Source organism: Rutidosis leptorrhynchoides, chromosome 1 (assembly GCF_046630445.1).
Source record: "Rutidosis leptorrhynchoides isolate AG116_Rl617_1_P2 chromosome 1, CSIRO_AGI_Rlap_v1, whole genome shotgun sequence".
In the NCBI taxonomy this organism is placed as follows: Eukaryota; Viridiplantae; Streptophyta; class Magnoliopsida; order Asterales; family Asteraceae; genus Rutidosis; species Rutidosis leptorrhynchoides.
Window position 1 is genome coordinate 192120178 of NC_092333.1, and position 6734 is coordinate 192126911.

Consider the following 6734-nt stretch of genomic DNA (forward strand, 5'->3'; position numbering starts at 1 on the left):
GAATCATCTTAATGTAAAATGTCGATCTATTTAATTTGTCAATATCTATTTTCTAATTTACCTATATTCCTAATTTCACTTTCACAATACCTAATATGAAGATTAATTAATTTATCTTATCAAAAGTCACGAGGCAGTTATTGTAAGGCATGTTTTGGAGTTTAACATAAATTTCCACCAATCTGACTTGCTCTCGCTACTTGACACTTTGTCCTTACTCGAAGATCACTTTACCATTTATTTCGAATATCGTTAAAAAGGAAAGGTTTTCTAAATCAAAGTGGACCTCTTAACAGAGACTCGTAATCATAAATCAATGTATCTGATAAATCAATCATTTGATATATCTTTTAATTCCATCGATAACTATTTGAATATATTATGAAACAAATATGTTTATGTAAAGTATTATATGTCTAATACTTTGTTAATGTTTTCAAGTTATAATATATACATATATACATATATAATCATATCCGTGCCTATAATGGTTCTTGAATCTTTGGAATTTGGTCGAGGTTAAATGAATGTATGAACACAGTTTAAAATTCTTGAGATTCAACTTACAAACTTTGCTTATCGTGTCGGGAATATATAAAGATTAAAGTTTAAATTTGGTTAGAAATTTCCGGGTTGTCACATGATATATATGTACATATTTGTTATAGGTTCGTGAATCGACCAGTGGCTAAGTCTTACTTCCCGACGAAGTAAAAATTTGTGAAAGTGAGTTATAGTCCCACTTTTAAAATCTAATATTTTTGGGATGAGAATACATGCAGATTTATAAATGTTTTACGAAATAGACACAAGTAATCGAAACTACATTCTATGGTTATATTATTAAACCGAATATGCCCCTTTTAACTTGGTAGCCTAAGAATTAAGGAACTGGCCCCTAATTGACGCGAATCCTAAAGGTAGATCTACGGGAACTAACAACCCCCATTCTGGAATTTGGAATGCATTAGTAATTCGAGTTTATCATGTCCGATGGGTGTCCCGGAATGATGGGGATATTCTATATGCATCTTGTTAATGTCAGTTACCAGGTGTTCACCATATGAATGATTTTTGTCTCTATGCAGTTTGCGAAATGCCTGATATGAGATGTATTATAAAAATGAAATCTTGTGGTCTATTATTATGATTTGATAATATATAGGTTAAACCTATAACTCACCAACATTTTTGTTGACGTTTTAAGCATGTTTATTCTCATGTGATTATTAAGAGCTTCCGCTGTTGCATACTAAAATAAGGACAGGATTTAGAGTCCATGCTTGTATGATATTGTGTAAAAACTGCATTCAAGAAACTTATTTCGATGTAATATATTTTTATTATAAACCATTATGTAATGGTCGTGTGTAAACGGTATATTTTAGATTATCATTATTTGATAATCTATGTAATGCTTTTTAAACCTTTATCGATAAAATAGAAGTTATGATTGTTTTAAAAAAAATGCAGTCTTTGAAAAACGTCTCATATAGAGGTCAAAACCTCGCGACGAAATCAATTACCATATGGAACGTTTATAATCTATATGAACGGGACATTTCAGTTGGTATCCGAGCGTTGGTCTTAGAGAACCAGAAATTGCATTAGTGTGTGTCTAACCGAGTTTCTTAGGATGCATTAGTGAGTCTGGACTTCGACCATGTTTTCTTTAAAAATGATTGCTTAACACTTTTTGTTGGAAACTATATATTATTAACATGTAAATATTATGTGATATATTAATCTCTTAACGTGTTTGATATTGTGTGATAGATGTATACCTCTAGTACAAATCCCATCAACTCACCTAATAATAATGAAGAGTCGAATATATTTTGGGAAGATTCACAAATTCTCGAAGAGGAACCGGAAGAAGAGGAACCGGAAGAGGAGGAATCGGAAGAGGAGGAACTGGAAGAGGAGGAACCGGAAGAAGAGGTTTCGGAGGAGGAAATATTAGGAACTACAGAAAAACAGATAAATAAAAGAAAATCATCAACCAATGGACCAAAGTTAATAATGGTCAATGGTGTTTCTGCCGAGGAAGCAAAATATTGGGAAGATTACCAATTTTCAGATGAATCGGATCCCGATGAGGATTCCGATGATATTATAGAAATTACCTCGACCCAATTTGAAAAAGTAAAAGAAAATAATAAGGGAAAGGACATCAAAATAGAGAAACCTGATTCCAACCCCGATGAACTTTATATGTATCGTCAACACCCGTATTTCTTAAGTTGTAACAATAACCCGGGAACCTCTAAGCCACCAGGTTTTTCTAAACATTTGTGAAAACAATGCCTCGTATTAGAGGAACATCGTATATCCCTAGAAAATTAGCAAAACGAAACAGGTCCGAAGAAGAAGAAACTAGTGAGTCGGAATAAAGAGTTGTAATCATGAGGTGTAAAATATGTAAAATAAGTGTGCTTGTATTTTTCTTGTTGTATGTGAAAATTGCTTGTATTATTTGATAATTATCTTTTACGAAACTAACCCTCGTCTATTTTTACAGTATAAAAACAAAAATGGATGTTAAGGATAGATAACCAAAAATTTTAGAAGACCTATCCGGGGACATGATTGATGAAAACTTGTCTAAAGTCGGTCAGAATTCGTCGGCACAATTATTTACGGCAAAATTAGTGTGTAGATCATTTGATGATCGTTCCAGGCATGCCTTAGTTTATAAAAGGCTTTCATTTGAAAGATGGGGTATATCACATTGGGGAGACCGTAAGTTACGCCGTGTTTTCTTTAAAGCGTTAAATGCGGGGAACCCAAATGCAATTTTATGCTACGGGTTGAGAACCTATTTTGACTCAACATATCCCAACCTAGGACTTCGTGAGTTAGAAAGAACTTCTAACATGCAACATAAAGAAGCATGTTATGCTTACGGGTTAGTGATGTTCGCTTCTCACCAAAGTGAGAAAAAGAACATCGGATTACGAGTGTTAAATAAAACATTCCCATAAGTGACGGATTCAGTAGTTGGGGTGAGAAACAAGGTTTTTAGATTATTACGGGGCTGTTGGCCATTACGAAACCTTCGTCCTTTTGACGATGTTACAACATGCTGCCTAGCCAACGATCATAACGGTTATTTTCCGCAAGACCAAGGATGGGAAGTAGTCTTAGGAAAACCAGAATGCATGACTTGTTTCTGGACTTATGTATTACGTGTTTTTATTGCCTTTGCTGAACAACTTGCGTATTAACTAGGATTGTTGTCACAACTATTTTGTATCAAAGTATATATATATATATATATATATATATATATATATATATATATATATATATATATATATATATATATATATATATATATATATATATATTACCACATACGAACGACGATTCACGGAGTTGTGCTTATTATGCCCGAGAGCGTTCGAAGATGAAGAGGAGAAAATCGACGCATTTGTAAAAGGGTTACCAGAAAGGATCCAAGAAGATATAAGTTCACACGAGCCCGCTTCCATACAAAAGGCGAGTCAAATGGCTCATAAACTCATAAATCAGATTGAGGAAAGAGTTAAAGAGCCGGCGGTCAAAGAAGCCAACACGAAACAAATCAAAAGAAAGTGGGAATAAACCAGTGACAAGGGTCACAATTTTAACAATCAACACAACAATCACAACTTCAATCGTACCAATTATCGCAACAACAAACGCAACAACAATCGTTCCAACAATAACTACAACAACCATCCTAACAACAATAACCACCACAACAATCATCCCAACATAAATAACAACCGCAACAACAACAATTCCTGTAACAACAATAATCAGAAAAAGCCATGCCAAAGGTGTGAAGAGTACCACCCGAATGAGTTCTGCATGATATTTTGCACTAAGTGTAAAAGAACTGGCCATGGTGCGAGAAAGTGTGAGGTCTACAGCCCAATGAATAACAGAAATAAAAGAACAGATAATGTCGGAACAAGTAATGCCGCCTTTGTTTGTTATAGATGTGGAAAACCGAGCCACATTAGGAGTAATTGCCTGAACCCAGAGAAAAATAATGGGCAAAGTCGTGGAAGAGTTTTCAATATTAATACGGCAAAAGCGCAGGAAGACCCGGAGCTTGTTAAGGGTACGTTTCTCATTGACAATAAATCTGCTTATGTTTTATTTGATCCGGGTGCGGATAGGATCTATATGAGTAGAGATTTTTGTGCCAAATTAAGTTGTCCATTGACACCTTTGGATAATTAATTTTTACTCGAATTAGCAAACGGTAAATTAATTTCAGCAGATAATATATGTCAGAATCGAGAAATTAAACTGGTTAGCGAAACGTTTAAGATTGATTTGATACCAGTAGAGTTAGGGAGTTTTGATGTGATAATCGGCATTGTCTGATTGAAAGAGGTGAAAGCAGAGATCGTTTGTTACAAAAATGCGATTCGCATCATACGAGAAAAAGGAAAACCCTTAATGGTGTACGGAGAAAAGAGCAACGCGAAGCTAAATCTTATTAGTAATTTGAAGGCGCAAAAACTAATAAGAAAAGGTTGCTATGCTGTTCTAGCACATGTTGAGAAAGTACAAACCGAAGAAAAGAACATCAATGATGTTCCTGTCGCAAAAGAGTTTCCCGATGTATTTCCAAAAGAATTACCGGGATTACCTCTACACCGATCCGTTGAATTTCAAATAGACTTGATACCAGCAGCTACACCAATAGCCCGTGCTCCGTATAGACTTGCACCCAGCGAAATGAAGGAACTCCAGAGCCAATTACAGGAACTTTTAGAGCAAGGTTTCATTCAACCAAGCAAGTCAACGTGGGGAGCCCCTGTTTTGGTTGTCAAGAAGAAGGATGGTACATTCAGGTTGTGTCTCGACTACCGAGAGTTGAACAAACTTACCATCAAGAACCGTTACCCACTACCGAGAATCGACGACTTATTTGATCAACTACAAGGTTGTCAGTTTATTCGAAGATTGATTTACGTTCCAGATATCATCAAATGCGGGTAAAGGAGGATGATATTCCGAAGATTGCTTTTAGGACGCGTTACGGTCATTACGAGTTTATGGTTATGCCGTATGGTTTAACTAACGCACCAGCTGTGTTCATGGACCTCATGAACCGAGTGTGCGGGCCATATCTTGACAAGTTTTTCATTGTCTTCATTGATGACATACTTATCTACTCAAAGAATGATCAAGAGCACGAAGAACATTTGAGAAAAGTGCTAGAGTTGTTGAGGAAAGAAAAACTGTACGCTAAGTTTTCAAAGTGTGCATTTTGGTTGGAAGAAGTTCAATTTCTCAGTCACATAGTGAACAAAGAAGGTATTCTGGTGGATCTGGCAAAGATTGAAATCGTTGAAAAGTGGGAAACCCCGAGAACTCTGAAGCATATACGCCAATTTTTAGGACTAGCTGGTTACTACAGAAGATTCATCCAAGATTTTTCCAAAATAGCAAAACCCTTGACTGCATAAACCCATAAAGGGAAGAAATTTGAATGGAAGGATGAGCAGTAGAAAGCGTTTCAATTGTGGAAGAAAAAGTTAACTATGGCACCTATATTATCATTGCCTGAAGGGAATGATGAATTTGTGATATATTGTGACGCCTCAAAGCAAGGCCTCGGTTGTGTATTAATGCAACGAATGAAGGTAATTGCTTATGCGTCTAGACAATTGAAGATTCACGAGCAGAATTATACGACACATGATTTGGAATTAGGCGCGGTTGTTTTTGCATTTAAGACTTAGAGACACTACTTATATGGGGTTAAAAGTATCATATATACCGACCACAAAAGCCTCCAGCATATATTTAATCAGAAACAACTGAACATGAGGCAGCGTAGATGGATTGAATTGTTAAATGATTACGATTTTGAGATTCGTTACCACCCGGGGAAGGCGAATGTGGTAGCCGATGCTTTGAGTAGAAAGGACATAGAACCTATGCGGGTAAAAGCTATGAATATAATTATTCGTACTAACCTTACTACTCAAATAATGGAGGCGCAGTAGGGAGTTGTAAAAGAAGGAAAGTTGAAGAATGAAATACCTAAAGGATCGGAGAAACATCTTAATATTCGGGAAGACGGAACCCGGTATAGGGCTGAAAGAATTTGGGTACCAAAGTTGGGAGATATGAGAGTTAAGGTACTTAAGGAAGCACATAAAACCAGATATTCAATACATCCCGGAGCGAGGAAGATGTACAAAGATCTCAAGAAACACTTTTGGTGGTCGGGTATGAAAGCCGATATTGCTAAATACGTAGGAAAATGTTTGACGTGTTCTAAAGTCAAAACTGAACATCAGAAACCATCGGGTCTACTTCAACAACCTGAAATCCCAGAATGGAAATGGGAAAACATTACCATGGATTTCATTACTAAATTGCCAAGGACTGCAAGTGGTTATGATACTATTTGGGTAATAGTCGATCGTCTTACCAAAACAGCACACTTTCTGCTAATGAGAGAAGATGATAAAATAGAGAAGTTGGCGCGATTATATTTAAAGGAATTTGTCTCCAGACATGGAATACCAATCTCTATTATCTCTGATATGGATGTCAGATTTGTTTCAAGGTTTTGGCAGACACAACAACAAGCATTGGGGACTTGTCTAGACATGAGTACTGCTTATCATCCACAAATTGATGGGCAAAGTGAAAGGACGATACTTGAAGACATGCTACGAGCATGTGTTATCGATTTCGGAAACAGTTGGGATCGATAC